At 36.8% G+C, this 19489-nt stretch overlaps 2 protein-coding genes across 6 annotated transcripts in view; one reads left to right on the top strand and one right to left on the bottom strand.

Moving 5' to 3' along the window:
* Positions 1-19489, top strand: part of LOC147834501 (uncharacterized) — a 382782-nt gene that overhangs the window by 274321 nt on the left and 88972 nt on the right. For 3 of the 4 annotated variants that reach the window (XR_015504250.2, XR_015504242.2, XM_087276538.2), the window contains one exon: positions 8042-8090. The exons of the other annotated variant lie outside the window; for it this stretch is intronic. The gene's annotated coding sequence lies outside the window, so the exon portion shown is untranslated. The remainder of the gene's footprint in view (positions 1-8041; positions 8091-19489) is intronic. 4 annotated transcript variants of the gene reach the window in all.
* nrg3b (neuregulin 3b) overlaps positions 1-19489 on the bottom strand; it is a 275221-nt gene that overhangs the window by 236147 nt on the left and 19585 nt on the right. The gene's annotated exons all lie outside the window — the stretch shown is intronic.

Here is a 19489-nt window from a genome sequence, read left to right on the forward strand (position 1 = left end):
CAGAAGTCCGAGAGTGTAATCTCTCTAAATCACCCAACAACCCAAGGCTGTCCTAGTGACGTACAAATAAGCACATGTGCACGCAAGAGCAGTTCCCTTTGAAGAGATACACGAAGCTCCTGAGGTGTTTTGTGTCATCAGTGTTTACTGTGAAGTTTGGGAAATGGGAAAACCGAGGCTCTTTGGCTTTCTAAAAGACCTTGCTTAAAACAAGCAGAGTATGAATTTGTAATGCACGCGATTTAATTTGAGGGATTCAGGCAGAAAAACAAAACGGAACAAATTACACACACATGTATAAATAATAAAAGCCGGCGAGCAGAGATAAATTATGGTGGTTCTGTAAGATCCATCTGCAGGCAGTGTGTGAGTCAGACTCAAAGTCTGTAAAAGCCAAGTGCCAATGACCCCTAACAGAGGAATGTCATTATGGCCGAGAACTTGGCCACAGCAATGTAGCATGGAGGATTGAGACATCTCTCCTCCCTTTCCGTGATGGGCATTATAGATCCTCGGCTAAAGGTCAGGTTATCACCGGAAGGACAGAGCAGGAAGACCCAAGTAAACTCTGTGGTTCAGTCTGTCGCTTTCATTTCTAAGCTGAATGTGTTTGTAGCTGGCAACCTTCACTTCTTTCCACTTTGTTTAAAATACAAGTTGAGACTGTAATTTCTTATAACGCAATTTGTCTGCGGCCTCTTTTCAAGTCTGAGTGTTTGCAGATTATAGTACTGTAAGTCCTAACACTATCAAATATCCTGCAGAGTACTGGAGAGTTAAATAAATACATGAGCTCATGGTTGAGCGGGGAAAAATCAGAACAAGTTCAACAAAAATGTGATAAAATGTTGGAACACCAAATCATTTTTATGCTGTTTGGTTATGTTAACAATTCATAAATGTTCATAAATGTTGTGAATTCACAATTCATAACCTTTCTATTAGTGAATAGTGTTATTAACAATTAAATTTGTTACAAGTAAATTTGAAGACATTTTTTATGTCAGTTGTCTTTCAAATAATTATATATGACAATATTAGGACTGCCTCCAACTTTAGATTTTGCTTCTCAGCTAATAGCCATTCATTAAAGTCACTTGCAGTATTATCAGATTTGTGATATGAGTTTAATTATTAAAATATTTAAAACAAGCTTGCAAACTGCAAGCTTACAAACAAATCTATATATATTTATATTTATTTATGTAAATATATATATTTATTTATTATTATTTTTATTTTGTTTTAATAAATTAAAAAAACAGAACAGCATATTCTGGTATCTCGTGACAAACAAGAAGAGCAATTTTTTATAATAATAATAATAATAATTTTGACCTTAAAACGGTTTAAAAAAAATCAAAACTGCTTTTATTCTAGCCGAAATAAAACAAATAAGACTTTCTCCAGAAGAAAATATATTATCAGACATATTGTGAAAATTTCCTTGCTCTGTTAAACATCATTTGGGAAAAATGTTAAAAAGAAAAAAATATTTAAAAGGGGGCTATATATAAAGGGGGCTATATATTTATATATATATATATATATATATATATATATATATATATATATATATATATATATATATATATATATATATACACACACACACACACACACACACACACACACACAAAAATGTTTCTACCTTCAATCGCAATTTTGTCCCATTATGAGAAAACAAAACATGAGTTTGTCCAGTCTATCGGAAAGCAGCGAGCTTTGAGTCTTGCTCGGAGTGATGGCAGACTTTGAGTACATGTGCTCAGACAGCATGGACATGGAAGGGATGTTTTGCAGGCACTTAGCTGATCTGGTTTTCGACGATAAGACATGTTCGGTGTCAACAAATAATTTGCAGAGTTTGCAGGCAGCCTTCATATGGTCATTTCTTGCTCTTTCAAAATGATTTCAGTTGATTTGCTTACCAACATAATTCTAGCATGTGCATCAACCTGACCAGCACGAGCCTTCAATTGCTGAATGTTTGACTCCACCTCTTTTTAAAATACAAGGAACGATATACAAATATATATATATATATATATATATATATATATATATATATATATATATATATATATATATATATATATATATATATATATATATATATATATACATATACATATACATATACATATACATATACATGCATGAAATTGTTCAAAACCTATTGAACAACTATTTGTCACTATACACATCCTATAGTTTATCTCAAGGTTTTTTTTTTTCTTCAGTTTGTGCACTTCATCAAATGGTGATGTTGCCACTGGCTTGCTTGGTTTGGTACTTGTGGAGCTGCACATTGATGGATTTGCTTTTCTGTGTTTGGACTTTCAGCTGTGAAAATTAAACCACACTGACCTGAACTAAACTAAACTTCAACTCTAAAAACTAGACTAACAGTTCCAATTTACTAGCACTTCTATGTTAAGCTGCTTTGACACAATCTACATTGTAAAAGCGCTATAGAAATAAAGATGAATTAAATTGATGTTAAAATACCCATTACTGTAGTGTTTCATGCACTGCTTCACAAAAATTGTAACAATGCTTTGGCTGAATTTTGAGATCATGGGGATCTTAATATAACTATTACGTGTCATGAAATTAATCTATAATTAGATATTTTATTTAACATCACAAAGTGCAGTAAAGTCCATTTTCAGTAATGAATGACTCCTAATCCAACTATTTGAAATGACTCACATGTTAATGACTCACAGATGAGTCTCAAACGGCACGCATTCTCACTGAATCAGTCAGGGTGGTCACTGGATTCACATCTGACTCAATTCTCAGTTGTATATGCCTGAAAATGACTGTTAAATGAAACCACGAAGGAACCAGAATCATAAAGTGGAATTGTTAAAATCCCTCTCATTGCTACTCGGCACTGGTGTTAGGCTGGTTGTAAATGTCAAATGCGACTTCATTAATATGAAATTGAATAATGCACTCCTTTGCCCTCAGCAAAGTGTTCCTCATTCTGTTTGTCTCTTTGTTTCTTGTGTAAAGCATTGTTTTTTTGGTACCTGTCACCTGGCTTTTGTTTTATGCGTCTTTACCAGTTATACAGAACAAATACAAACTTGCCACAATGCGGTTTCATTTAGGTGACACAGAAAACTTGTAAAGTAATACAGTGTCAATGCATTAAATCCTTCTAATATATTTAGACCATATATTTGATACATTTATGATCACAACAGATATAAATCCATGCAATCCAGCTCTGCAGAAACTTTATAAGAACACTTTCAGACCTGTTTTATGGACAGCACAGCTAACAGCCTCCACAGGGAGCAATGAAACAACATGTTACGAGAAAACAGGCATTTTTGGGAATCTACAAAGGCGCTGGGAAGACATTAACTTGTCAATCAAGAGATCAAAAACGCGGCTGAATCGTGCCACTTATTTTCACTCGCCTGCCAATGAATTGTATCTCTGGATATTATTCTAATTACACAGCTCTGTCTCTAATGCAACAAAGGATCACAGAGCGTGATTGTGCCTAGCTTTTAACCGCCACCGTGCCATAATGACTCTGTGAAATCAAGTACGGCCCGGCGCTACGATAATGTATACGCTTCTCCCACACCGCAGAGGATGAATTAGAGCACATGGCCCCATTGGCTTGCGGGAATTCATGATGGAAATGAGCCGTGAGTGATGTGATTTGTTGGACGATCCGCCGGACCCTTCACGTGCCTGCCCGCTGCAGCACAGCGACACACTGCAATCAACCGGCGCAAAGCCCCCATTATGTCCTGCCATTACTGCCACACAATAGCGGGTATTATCAGTCATACAGGCGAGTGACTTTGACTTGTGTGTCGAGGAATTGGTAGTGACGGTTTTAGTTGTCACACGAGCAATAAAGGTAGATGTGATAATGTGACATACGCCGTAACCATAAAGGCTGTGGTGGCATTTGTCATACCAGCTAGTCTGTTTGTACATGTGTCAGCCGGGCTTCCCAGTGCACACATATGTGTGGCTTTGTGGATTAAGCATTACAATGCACAGCTGTGCCCGGACTTCCAGATTAAATGGCTCTGTATTAGTGGCCCATAGCAAACGGCCCCGTCTCCACCTGTCAACGTTTCCAGCCCTGAAGTTTTAAACGTTCAGCATGGCAGCGGCTGGAATGGGCTCATAACCTCTGCAAGTACCTGCTATAATTGCACACTGATTATCATTACTCACGCTGCCATTACAGCAGCACGAGTGTCATTAGCAGGCTGCCCGATGCCATTTTTGAAGGTTCACTATTCCCTTTTGTTCAGCTTGATATTCATGAGTGCTAACTCGAAGCTTTGTAAGGCCAAATTGACTGAGTGAGAAGCAACAGTTTTATGTTTTAGGAGAGTCGAGCTGCTTTTGTTATGTAAAGCGCGACTATTTGCATGCGCTAACATACGGTAAATGCTTCTTTGTTTTGGAGGATTTCATGGTACACAAATTGCAGATGTAGTTCGAATCGGCACTTTGTGCTTTAACTGACCCGTTCGTAGCAAGCTAGCCTCTCATTCCAAAGCAATTTTAGCAGTTAGTGCCCCCAAACAATCAGACCGGCAGGTGGGGCTAATCCTAGATTAGATGAAATGGTTGCCCATGTTTGTTTACTGAGCAGAACCACCCAGAGACTCTCGGAAAGGAAGATTGAATTTGGACCGAGTAAAGGCACCCAATCTCAGCACTTAAATTGACATGATTTGTTTTGCATTTGCTGTAAGTGAGCGGAATATTATTGGCTGTTAGTGGGCCTGGAGGAGTCTGAGATTGAGAAAGGTTTCTGATTCCTTTCCTGTTAAGTTTGTGTCTATAAGATTTCTTGACTTCATCAAAAGTCATCACCTGCCCCTCTTTGCCATTTTTATATAAAATTTTCAGCATAACCTAATTTCTGGAAGCACTCAAAAAGTCACACCAAACATCAACGTGAGGTTTGACATGCAGCTCTCTATTTAGGAGATGTTTACTAGCTTTAGTTCTTCGTCATCGAGTGCTTTAGGGTGTAGGAGTGATAGCGCTGCATTTTAATTTATTTTAATTTACTTACACTTTTAACACCCAACATGCATGCATACCTACACAGATTTACATGTGCTCAATGCTGTTTGTTAAATGTACATGACTTCAGGTGAAATTGTAGTACATTTTAAATGTTGAGTCTGAGAATTGAGCTGATGATTTGTTTGCCTGCTGACAGAAAACGTGTTCAAAAATTATGCATTCAGGGTTAAAATAGCTTGTCACCAGGGCAGTGTCTTTAAATGGTTCATATTAGTACTTGCTGCATAGTGTGGCTACAGGACTATTTTCATTAAATGTGCATGTGCGGCATATAATAACATTGAAGATACATATTTATAGTTATAGTGTGCTCAATAACTTAAACTGTATTTTAGCATTTAAATGAACATTTTACTACGATTAATGGTACCTTAATTGGTTCAATTAAAGGTGCATATTGAAATCTTAAAGAAGGGCATATTCATTTATTAATTCATTCATTAATTTTCCTTCAGCTTAGTCCCTTATTTATCAGGGGTAGCTACAGTGGAATAAACTGACCAGCTATTCTGGCATATGTTTCACACAGCCGATGCCCTTCCAGCTGCAACCCAGTACTGGGAAACACCCAAACACTCTTGCATTCACACACACACACACACACACACACACACACTCTCTCATACTCTTCAGTCAATTTAGTTCATCCAACTCACCTATAGTGCATGTCTTTGAACTGTAGGGGAAACCCGGAAGAAACCCCCGCCAACCAAGGGGGAGCAGCAACACTGCTAACCCCTAAGCCACCCAAAGGGGCATATGACTATCCTAAAAATGCATATTTTTAAGGGTGCATCGGGGTAAATTAGGCATTTTATTACCTTAAAAATAACATATTAGTAATTTAAGGTTGCATGTTAGTTCTTTAAATTGCCATTTTAGTACTTTAAACTGGCATATTAGCACCTAAACGGTGCATATTAGCACTTTAACAGTGAACTTCAGTGACTTATCACATTTAAATACCTTACAAAGGTCCAATTATGAGACTTTTACAGGATGTAATGTCTTGTGTAAAAAGTCTCAGGTGTCCCCAGAATATATCTGTGAAGTTTCAGCTAAAAAACCACAGATCGTTAATTAAAACATGATGTAAATTCTATTTTTGGGTGGAAAGAAACAGTATTCTCCAACAAGAAGACAACACAATTCTAATGTAACTCAACAATGCCTTGTCCCCTCAGGCATGCCTTAGGTGACACTGTAATTATATCAATTTAGGATATTGTTACCTGTATTTTCCTAGAAGAAAACTCAATACTACAGTAAAAGTGAGCCATTTGAGAGGGTGTTTAAAGGTGCATATACAGTATATACATTAAGGGTGCATATTAGTGTCTAAAAGTTGCATTTCAGTTCATTACAAAATGTATAAGTTCATATTATTATCATGAAAGGACAAATGTGACCCTGGACCATGAATCCAGTCATTTGTTTTTAAACAAATATTATTTGTTTATTTTTTATACATCACCTAAAACTGAATAAATAAACCTTCCATTGATGTATTTTATTTATTTATTTATTTTTTTTGCCATAAGATTAATTGATTTAAAAATCTGGAAACTAAGGATTCCAAACAAAAACTAAAAACTAAGTTTAGGCCGTTAAAGTACACCTCTTAGCAATGCATACCTGTAATCAGAAAGTGAGTTTGGATATATTTACAGTAGGAAACTTACGTAAAATATCTTAATGGAACACTCATTCATTTTCCTTTGACTTTTCCTTTGTTCTTTATTTAGGGGGTGAATCGCCAACTATTCCAGCCTGTTTTTTTACGCAGCGAATGCCCTTCCAGCTGCAACCCAGTACTAGAAAACATCCATACACTTTTACATTTACATACAATGGCCACTCTCACTTTTACCGTATGTCTTTGGACTATGGGGGAAACCAGAGCAACCAGAGGAAACCCACGCCAACTCCACACAGAAATGCCAACTGGCCCAGCTAAGACTCAAACCAGTGACCCTCATTTGAACCATACAATGTATTTTTGCCTAATGCTAAAAATATACTCATGCAATATAAGGTTTTTTTGGTCTTGTGGTCCAGGGTCACATATCAAAAGTAATATGCATGCTGTAGAAGTGGATATAGAACAAATAAACATTTTTTGCACAAAAAAACCAACCCCACCTTCTGATCGCAAACATTCAAACACACCCCAGCCTTCATATCACTGCATTCTCTCAAATCCAAAGAACACCAGAAATGTCCCATTAAAGCAGCAGATTTTATGATGGCTTCATTCACAAGTCATTAGGCTAGGCAAAAAGATCACCCATAGCGCAGGATGAAGTCATACTCATTGAAACTCGGATCCTTCAGTCTGTTTAAAGATTCATGGACAGCCATTAGCTTTCCCAAGCAGTTTTAGAGCTGTTCATCTTACTGAGGCCATCTTAGGAGAAAAATGGACCCACAGTGCTGCTCATCATATTCAGCATGTATGCCCTTTGAAGAACTTAAACCGCTAAAACCAATAAAAAACACAAAGATGAAGGGTAAAACATGAAAAGCACAGGATTCGATGACCTGTGATCCCGACATCGAGCGTTTAGAGAAAGCTTCAAGTCCAGACATGCACATTTGATAATTGATTCTATAGGAAACCCTGTCGGGAGGTGTTGCCCTTCACCTTAGCTGTCAATCAAGCAAGATCAAAGCTCAGTGACCCCCACATGCAGCATAAAAGCCTTCATCTCAGCGTCATTAGAGAGCTGGAAAGGGTAACCACAGGACTGTGACTGCACAGGGTAGAGCTCTGTAATGCATCTGACATAATGTGCCATTTGCATGCTGAATGTATGAACAAATGTATTCAAAAATCACTCCCATGGGAAGCAGTCATATTAAAAATTCATTACGGTTGTATCCTATGACAACAAGCTGAAACCTAAATAAACCTATGGACTGCTGTGCTGATCTTATATTGTTTACCTTTCAGAAGCGAAAGGGAGGGGGTTCTTAAAGGGATAGTTTACCCAAAAATATAAGTATTCACTTTTTATTGCTCTAAACAAGCATGATTGCATTTTGATTTCTTTTTGCTGAGGAATATCTATGCTGTTATTTTTTTCTTCATATAATACAATAGAAGCCAAAGGGAAATGGGCTTTTCAAGCTACAAAAATAGGCATGAAATATATTTCAATACATTACATTTATTTTATAAATAAGAACAATTTCAATGCAACTTTAAAAAAAATTTTGCAACTTTATGTTGATTTTGTGTTGGATTCAGCAATCGCAGAAATGTTAAAAAAAAGTCGGGGGTCTGATAAATAAATCAGGAAACTAAACCAACAATGGCCTGAAAACCAAAACCCATGGTCACTATGAATAGATTGGAAAAGAATATTTAAAATATGTAGGTGTGTATGTGTATGTATATATACCGTGGGAAAATAAGTATTGAAAAGAAAATACAGCTTAAAGAAGAGTCTCATATGGAGAATGAAGTCACGTGCATTGCTCAGGTGTGAGTTTTTCACAGACCTCAACAGTGTAAAAATCTGTGGGTTTCGTTTATCAAATCTGATCTTTATTTAGTATTTTCTATTGGATTCAAGTAAGGTGATTGGCTGGGCCATTCTACAGCTTGATTTTCTTTCTCTGAAAGCATTTAAAAGTTTATTTGGCTTTGTTTTGGATCATTGTCTTGCTAAAAAGCCCACCCTGGTTTCATCTACATCATCCTGCTAATGTAGATGTTGGACTGAAACAGCTAATATTAATTTATAATGTGGAAGGGCAGTGGGTTGCTGAATAACTACTGAGGGATTTCAGCTGCTGTCTGGGCTTTCACTGCTTTTCTACACCTTCCTTTCTTCATGTGTTCAGTACTTTTATTCCTGTGACATTTTAATACACATGACTTAATTTGTACACTAGTTAGATTTATTTTTCATATGTGGATTTCTTTGGTTGTTACCAACATCTGTTGAAAAGTCCATAGCACCTTTAAAAAATATGTTTTCTGATAAAAATGACATGTTCAATACTTATTTTCCCCCATGTGTTCACAAAGGGACTGCTTTAGAAGGACACAAGTTATTAATTACAAAACTATCCATATAAATGTTAAGAAAGCTTTTATTTTAAGTCATATAAATGAAGTTACTTAATACCAAATGTCAAATTGTCTGTCTCTCATTGGAAAAAAACAACAACATTTATCTCAAACTTGATGTAAAAGAATTAAAAGTGAACACAAAGTAGGGAAAAAAAACTGTAAATAATGTGAACTATACTTCATTCTATCACACAACTTTAGATAACTATTCAAAACTCATTCAAAGAGCAAAAGTAAGGTTTGGAACTATCTGACAAGTCTAAGGAAATTGTGACAGATTTTTCATTTTCCAGTGAAACGCTATTTCATTTCAAACGTTTAACCTTTCTGCCTGTTTCAGAGTTATTTTTGTACATTGTTCAAACTGCAGGGGCTCTCCCTGCCAGCACACCCAAAGCCATGAACTTCAACCACACGCACACACACTGCGAGATATATATCACAGAATTGCTACAAATGTCACTTGAACCGCCTCGAGTCTCATTGTGAGCACACACATGCATCTACATCCACATGCCTCCCAGCAGAAATCCCTGAGCTATATATTTTTTGTCTCTGATGGAATGTTTATTGGAAGTGTTCACTGTGGGCCAACTCTTCAGTACAGCTATCACAGACGCTAGATAGAAGAGAAATCACCTGCTCAGTCTGTAGAATTACAGCATAATTGGCTTCTAAAGCAGAGCCCGGCCATGTGAAACAATGCAACTCCAATTGACCTCTCTTGTGCACTCTCTCCACACTCGTACAAAAGCACAAACACTGCGGCTTCCGCTGTGCCACTCCATTCGAGGCCTCAGATTTCAGCACTGGACAGCTCCCAGTCTGCCAAAGCACTCCAGACTCGCATTGTTTCAGCACCACCGCCATTAGACAGCTCTCCTCATGTTAACAGCTATTGGCACAGAAGATCTTTTCCTCTTTGTCCTCTTTTTCTATTGCTGACAGACCCGATGTTTACATACTGTGGTAAGCGAGAACAGGTCAGAGACAGGGAGTGAATAGTAAACGAATATAGTTGGCTGGAACAGATGTTATTGCTTACTCAAACTGCAGACTTCTTGTGTTTTTTTTTTATTTTTTTTTATGTAAAGCTCCGAGCAGATAAACAGGGCAGGGCAGAGCGTCACATTCTGCATAGTTTTTAGCTGACGCTGAAGTGTTGCAACAAAGCTTATTAGGAACTTTCAGCCACACTGTGCCGGGAGAATGTTTTATGGGGGAAGCTCAAGTGTGCATCAAAAATGTGTCTGATGTAACATCTAAATGAACAGATTAAAAAGAAAAACTACCTAATATAAATGAAAAGGCTTTATTTTAGCATGATGGTTTTACCACTGCAACAGTTACTCACCGGCCACTTTATTAGGTATACCTTACTAGTAATGGGTTGGACCCCTTTTTGCCATCATAACTACCCTAATCATTAGTGGAATAGATTCAAAAAGGTACTGGAAATATTCCTCTGAGATTTTGGTTCATATTGACATGATAGCATCAAACAGTTGCATAGCCATTTGAGTACATTATAAACATTTTCATGTTCAAGAAACCTGATCCTAACTGATAGGAATGGCACACAGTGTGGTCTTCTGCTGCTGTAGCCCATCCGCCTCAAGGTTTGACGTGTTCTGCATACCTCAGTTTTAATAAGTGGTTATTTGAAAGTTGCCTATTAGCTCCAACCAGTCTGGCCATTCCCCTCTGACATCAACACGGCCTTTGCGCCCATAGAACTGCCACTCACTCAATGTTTTCTCTTGTTTGGACCATTATAAACCCTAGAGATGGTTGTGCGTGAAAATTCCAGTAGATCAGCAGATTCTGAAATACTCAAACCAGCCCGTCTGGCATGAACAACCATTCCATGTTTAAAGTAACTTTAATCACTTTTCTTCCCCATTCTGATGTTCGATTTGAACTGCAGCAAATCTTCTTGACCATGTATACATGCCTAAATGCATTGAATTGCTGCCATGTGATTGACTGATAAGAAATTGACTGACAAGCAGTTGGACAGGTGTACCTAATAAAGTGGCCAGCAAAAACTTCTAAATGCCATGAGAAATTTGCATTTGTCTCAGCCTCCTATGTTTATGATCAGTTATGTTTTCTTTAAAGGCAATGAAAAGGTCCTATGCATCACCATAAAAGTAAAACTACTGAGTCGCATAGGAATCACATATTTCAGATGGCACTTAGCGGTTTGTCAAATGTATAAATGTCTATAAAGTTCTTATTATATCTTTTGATTTATAGTATGTGATTGGGCTGGGCAATTTGGCCTAAATTCAAAATCTCAATTAATAGACGATTATTTTATTTATTTATTTATTTTTTTGCCCTTGTAGTTCACTGACAAGTTTTGTACTGTAAATATGCTCACAAATTACTTTCAGAGAGATTTCTGAATGAAGGGTGTATTACTTGATTTTAAAATAGTTGAGGAATACACACACTACTATCTATGATTATTTACTAAACATCAGCGTTGAACAACTGAAATAAAAACACACATTGCCTAAAACCAAGTCACTTTTTATTGTAAAAATGGAAAATATATAATTTGCACTTTTGGAAACAAAATAAATACATTTTCAATGTTTTTCATAATAAATGTAGAAAATTAGCAGTATTTTTTTGTATACCCTGTAAATAATATTTTAAACAGTACATACTTGCATCTTCTATAAACAAATATTTTCATTTTAATGTACAGTTATGGAAAATATGCCATCCCAAGACATCTCTGGCACAACTTTCAATCATCGTCACTATATTACAAAGTAAGGCACTATAGAATGGGTCCATTGTGGATCTTGATCTTATGAGGAAAGGTAAGTATTTTATGTTTTGTCAGTTTAGTGGCTAATTCGAACTAATTTTGTGTTCAGTCATACAAAAATGTAAGAGTTTTAAAAAGGAGGTGTGGCACCCAAGCCCGCCCCTAAACCCAACCATCATTGGGGTATGAGCAAATCGTACTAAATTGTATGAATGAGATTGTACAAATTCATATCAATTAGCTGCTAAATCAAAAAGTTGCGAATTGCCATGAGATTTTGTTGGTAAAAATCAATAGTCGTGCGTTTATTCTGCATGCTGTTTATGTTTCTCTGCAATGGCACTTCCAAAACTGGAAAAATAAGATCAATTATAAGTTCTGAATATCTTTTCAATTATTCGCATAGCCCTATCATTTGAATAGTATGAAAAACTCATAGTATTTCAGTTTAGTTTACCACAAGATCCCTGAACTAAATCGACATGAGCACAGAGTAAAAGTCAAATCAATTTGAAATGGCTCCTTAAAGTGACAGTGTAACCAGAAATAAAAATTCAGTTATTTACTCATGAATCATTTAGTGTGACTTGTAAACTAGATCAAGCGGTTCACTGAAAGCTCACCCGCTCAAAAGAATGATTTGTTCACCAATACAGACTTACAGTCTGGCTCAATGATCCGTTCACAATGGTTCTCAAGTTAACAGCTCAGTGGAGGAAAAGATTATCACTGAATAATGTCTTAAATCTGTTTGGTAAATCACATACGTCTATCATTTAGAGTAAGACTCCAAAAGTCATTTGGAGTCTTGATGCTTTTTAATCTTATTTGTAGAACTGGATAAACATTGCTTTTCAGATTAATCACAATCCAGATAATAATTCATAAAATCCTAAAACTCATCATTTGCTCTGTGTGTACTGTATGTGCGTAATCCAGCTGTTTACTGAGAACTCAAAGGGAATAGTTTGTTCCAAAAAATGTTTTCTTCTTCATAAAAGATATTCAGCAAAAAGCCTCATGTTTTATTGTCAATAGAGTGTAAGTCAAGGGTAACAAAAACCGTTTTGTTGCCAACATTCTTGAAAATATCTTCTTTTGTGTTTAGCAGAATAAAGAGATGCTTTGTGTCACTGGAAGAGAGAATTCTTCTTGTCTTTTTTACACATTCAACCACCCAGAAAACTCACAGCTGGTGTAGTTATGCTGTCATCTTATGTTTTGATCCTATCTTCCTTTAAAAGATTATAGATTATAGTTTTTATTCTTTATTATAGTACTTTACATTTGGAATCTGCAAAGAAGTGTTGGTTTTGACTATATCATCTGTTGAAAATAAGCACACTGAACTGCATAGCTTAGATCCTTCTATTCATTTGTAACATTTGGGTTTGCTTCACAGTATATTTTATAATTTATTTTTGATAGAATAAATATTTAACTACAGCGGTTTGAACTATAGTTCAGCCGAACGACTAAACTAAATTTCAACTAAAGAAAAACTAAGTTATAAGTATGATGGTAAAAAACTACATTTCTAGTCAAACCATCTTTCTAAAATCTTATACCAAAAACGTAAATAAGTATGAAATAAGTACGGAATCTGTATGAACCTTCTTGGTGAAAAAGACGTGGTTTGCCGTATAAACAAATACATACGATAATTTGCCTTCCTGCTCTTTTTTTCGTAAGTAAGCAAAATTGTCAATCTATCTAAAATAAATACAAATTGCTTCGACTAATTGTGAACTACTCTCCAACTGAATCAGAATCACCTGGAGGGAATTATTGGTTAGAACAGGGATGGGCAAACTTGATCCTCGAGGGCCGGTGTCCCTGCAGAGTTTTGTTCCAACTCTAATCAAACACACCTGCTTGTAGATTTCTAGTGATCTTGAAGACACTGATCAGCTTGTTCAGGTGTGTTTGATTAGTGTTGGAGCTAAACTGTGCAGGGACTCCGGCCCTCCAGGTCCGAGTTTGCCCATCCCTGGGTTAGAATATCTATGAAATTCCATGCATGTTCAGTAAAGCTGCAGAGCTCAAGTAAATTTTAGGCAATCAGGCCTTTGCATTTCTATCTGCTTCATCTACTTCTGCAAAAATGCTTCAATAGTTTGCAAAGCATATCACACTCAAGAGAAGAAGTTTGGTTAATATACATCACCTTAAGTAATACAAAAACAATTGTTTAATGCAAAGAAAAAGAGACAAAAATACTAAAAGTTATATTCTTTTTTCCCAACAAGAGCTTGTAGATTGGAATAAAATTGAATAACAAAATATGAACCAATATCCAACCCTATTTGTTGTCAAATCTTTGGCATTTAGAAGGGCATTTTACATTTATAAAAAATGGAGGAAGACATTTATGTCAATCAAAGTCTCTAATTCAAATATTCAGTATTTATTTAAACGGGGGGCATGGTGGCCCAGTGGTTAGCACTGTCACCTCACAGTAAAAAGGTTGCTGGTTCAGTTGGCATTTCTGTGTGGAGTTTGCATGTTTTCCCTGTGTATGTGTGGGTGTCCTCTGGAAACTCCAGTTTCTCCCACAAGTCCAAACATATGCTCTAAAAGTCAATTGAATAAACTAAATTGGCTGTAGTGTATGAGTGTGTGTGTGTGTGTGTGTGTGCATGTGTATAGGTGTTTCCCAGTACTGGAAGGGCATCTGCTGCTTTAAACAAATGCTGAAATAGTTGGCGGCTCATTTCTCTGTGGCTCAGCTGAAGGAAAATGAACGAACGAATGAATGAATAAATGAATGAATGTATTTATTTACTTTACAATATACATAATGTTCTGGAATGTTCTGGAAGGATCTTGTATTCACAATATGACTGATGTAATCTATATTGAAGCTCTGCTTCACCTTGCCGCATACTCCATCAGCTAATTGTTATCATGCAACCTTGATGAAACACAATCATTTTTAATAAAACAGTGAGCCAGAGATGACAGCCAGCAGTTGATGTACCTAACTGAGCGAGAAGCAGCAGAGGGGATGAAAAGCAAGAGAAATACAGATGAAATGAAAACCATAACACCACAGAGAGCAGGGGGAGAAAAAAAAACACCACCAATGGCTATATGCAGTAAAGACGGATGAAGGGAAACTGATAGAGATATACAAGAGACCGAAAGCAGAACGGATAGCATTCCGTCTCCATCAAAAGACGAGTATGGGGGAACAACAGAGAGAAACAGCAGACACATGGGAACTCGGAGGATACACTTTACTCAGCACAAAGCCCCAGGGTTTTAGGACCAGCAGTAAATGGAGAGTGACATTTTAAACAGTATGCATAATGAATAAGCCCGAGCGAGGAGAAAAACACAAGCAAGGCATAGCAGCTGCCACCGCAGCCAGTGATCGAATGAGCGTGTGTGGCCAGACTTAAATACACCCTTACCGTTGGCAAGGTGCACTTCGCCCAGTGTGCTGAGATTTAATTTAGTGCGTTGGAAGAAAATATATCACTTTGATCTCTGCACTATGAGGATCCTGGACTCTGGCATTCCTTTATGTCTAAGGCAAAGTGCTGGTCAAACCGGAGCATCAGGCACAACAGTTGCTGAAGTGCTCTCATTACACATGAGTGGGAGAGTGCGCTTCGCGATGCGGGCCTTTTGATTCTTTTATTGTCTATGAGAGGATCTAGTGTCAATCAGAAGAGCGGTGTTCCTCCAGGCCAGTAGGGGGCGGCGGTGATCAGTGCAGGATCACAGCGGCATCCCATTCCCGACATGCATCATTCCAGCGTCATCCGCTGCTAAGCAGACCTCACAGAGGCAGACGCTGCCAGGCCTAATCCTCTTAAACTAGATTTACAAACTGCAGGCATGATGCAGACATATCATATAGCAGGAATACAACACATGTCCATTGTGTAGGCAAGATTTAAGCCTCTGCTGCAGGTGAAATGAGAGAACAGTCAGAAATAATGATGAAACCAAAGCAGACGAATATTCCTTCGCGCATTCGCTGACAGCTTACGAAGCAGGGTGAGAAATGGCAAGGAACGGCACACTGGCAGGCAGCTCTTCTGTATCATAAATTTGCAAAAAGGCGAATAAATCAAACAGGAGGTGTTGCACGTAGTGATCAAATAATGTGGTAAGAAAATGTGACAAACAAGAATGCGAGTGCTGGAATGGGACTTCCCTCCCTCCGCTCGAGCCAAAGTCACCCTGCAGGACCTGTGACTACAGACTGATGGAAAAAGAGCGAGGCGGCATGAGGCTTTAATACATTTGATATGAAATATTCAAGCCCGTTGCATTAATCTGCCTTTCCCTCAGGCCCTCAGAGCAATGTTTGTCCTGTGCAGTCCTGACAGAGGACAAAAAGGGAGACTCTCACCTGCCTCTGCCATGCAACTGTACTTTCTAACGCCCGAAGAAAGCTTTAGCAGGTAGCGTTTCAAGCAGATTTCACTGACATTGCTTGCCTGGTGCAGGACTCCCGAGTGTCTGCGATGTGCAAATTGAAATCTTTTGTAACGCACACATTTTTAATCACTCAAGCAAAAATGTGCTCAGTCATACCAGAGCCTTAGGAATATGACATCATGATAATGCTGATTGGCTGATTCCAAGCCGAGCTGTGATGATGTGAAAGGCAGCAGATGGAAACTATAAGTGCTTCAGATCAAACAGTAGCGCTCAGAGCAACATCAAGGATATGTGTTGCGAAGGGTAAAGCAATCGTGCACAATGCAATATGTGTACCTTGAATGCAGTGTAATTGGCTTTGGATAAAAGTCACAATTTTAAGAGCTCTTCAAGCATTAAAAACGAATTATGTCATTGTCAATGAATCAGTAAAGGGGATAAAAAGGATCTTCATTACTAGATTTACTAAAGATCAAATAATTTTTTTCTTTAATCATTAGTGTTTTAAATGTAAAACAAATAACATTCATTTAATTATTTTCCTTCGGCTTAGTCCATTTATTTTGTCAGGAGTAACCACAGCGGAATAAACAGCCACAACCCAGTAATGGAAAACACCCATACACTCTAACTTTCAAACTCATACACTATACAACCAATTAAGTTCATTCAATTCACCTATAGCACTTGTATTTGGACTGTGGGGGAAACCGGAGCACCCGGAGGGAACCCACGCCAACATGGGGAGAACATGCAAACTCCACACCGAAATGCCAAATGGCCCAGCCGGGACTCCAGCGACCTTCTTGCTGTTAGACAACAGTGCTAACGAATTATTGTCTACACATCTGATTAAATCCAGACTAAAGTAGATCTACAAAAATTCATTCATTCATTGATTTCCTTCAGCTTAGCGTCTTTATTTCATTTCGCCACATGCAGTGAAATGAACTGTCAACATATCCAGCATGTTTCACACAGCCGATGCACTGGTCACATTTTACAATAAGGTTCATTAGTTAATGTTAATTAATGCATTTACTAACATGAACAAACAATAAACAATATATTAACTACATTATTTGTTCATGTTAGTTAACGTTAGTTAATAAAAATACAGTAGTTCATTCATGTTAACTCATGGTGCATTAACTAATGTTAACAAGCATGGTTTGGATGTTAATAATGCATTAGTAAATGCTCAATTATTATTAATAAATGCTCTACATGTGTTGTTCATGATTAGTTCATGTTAGTAAATGCATTAACTAATGAACCTTATTGTAAAGTGTTACCGATGCACTTCCAGCTGTATCCCAGTAATGGGAAACATCCATACACATTCACATTCAAACACAAAAGCCAATGTACTTTATTTTTACCTATAGTGCATATCTTTGGACTGTGAGGGAAACAGGAACACGAACATTGGGAAAACATGCAAACTCTACACAGAAATGCCAACTGACCCAACCAAAACTTGAAGCAGCAACCTTCTTGCTGTGAGTGTAACCACTGAGTCACCATGTCGCCCCGTCTACAAAATTGTTACTACATAAACTCTAGTGCCAAAAAATAAAGTAAAAGTAATTAAAAACGAAAACACTAATTCACTTGATTTGCATTCTGCACCTTATATATATATTTTTTTCCAAACTTAATTTTATTATTAATATTATTTTAAAGAATGTATATATTTTTTATTTAATTCATTCAATTTCCTTCGGCTTAGTTCCTTTTATTCATCAGGGGTCACCACAGCCGAATGAACCGCCAACTTATCCAGCATATGTTCTACACAGCAGATGCTCTTCCAGCTGCAACCCAGTACTGGTAATATTTTATTTTATTTTATTTTATTTTTTACTTGTGTTTCTACACAATTGAAGCAATTTGATTTTGAGTGCAACAATCTTTAAAAAAACAAATATGGAAAAATATCAATAATAAAATTAATTAAACAAATAAAAAAAAAAAAAAAAACTAAAAACAAACAAATATACACAGATACATACATGCTTGCATACACACATATTTTATGCTAATACATTAATATATTAAGAATAGGTCACCAAAAATGAAAATAATTTATCCATGCACAAGTTCTTATACACTTGAAATTATATCGTCTATTGAACACAAAACAAGATATTCTGAAAAATGTTTGGGAAAAAAAAACAGCCATTGATATCCATAGCTTGAATAAAAAATGGTAACACTGTAAAAAAAATGGTCCATGTTCCATTTTGGTCCGTTAATGTATTTACTTACTTGAACCAACAATTAGTAACACATTTATTACAGTATATATTCATCATTGTTAACGTTAGGTATTTAAGTTAAACAACGTTAGTTGTTTACTCATAGGTCATTACCTAATTTTAACATGCACAGCTCTGGATTTTAATAATGCATTAGGTTAATGTTTAACTATAATTAATAAATGCTTTACAAGATTATTCATACTTAGTTAATGTTAGTAAATACATCAACTAACTAATGAACCATTATACTAAAGCATAGCCCCCCAAAGATGCTTTTTTTCAACATTCTTCAGTATATTTAATGTATATTTATGTTCAACAGAAAAAAGAAACTCAGATACATTTAGAAAAAAGAAAGGAGTAAATTATTTTTAAATGTACATTTTTGTCTAAATTCTCCCTTTAAACAACACAAACAGTACAATGATGACTAGGCAAAAATCAAAACAAAAAAAGTCCCCTTTTGGACACATCCGCTTTTCAAATGTCTGCATGAGTGGCTATCATCACCCCTATCAAATGCCTTTTTAAGATCACAAGCAGATTGTCTGAACAATTTGTCTGATTCATGCACAAAGAACACACTTCTCTTCTGAGTGTCGGATGAGTTTATCTCTGCATCTGTAATGAGAGATGACACTAAGAGCCCAAAGCCACTGCCCAAAGCAGAGCTCACTGATGCCCTGGAGGAGTCCAGCACATGCTTATCTAGGACACCAGATCCACAGCTGGCCACATCTGGACAAACACACACAAATGACATAATCTAGAGAACACACACACACACACACACACGCGCACACACACACACACACACAGTATTTATTAAATAGTACGCAAACCACACAGCTGATGTGGATTTAAAAAAAAAAA

This window comes from Danio rerio, chromosome 12 (assembly GCF_052040795.2).
Source record: "Danio rerio strain M-AB ecotype USA chromosome 12, GRCz13ab, whole genome shotgun sequence".
Lineage (NCBI taxonomy): Eukaryota > Metazoa > Chordata > Actinopteri > Cypriniformes > Danionidae > Danio > Danio rerio.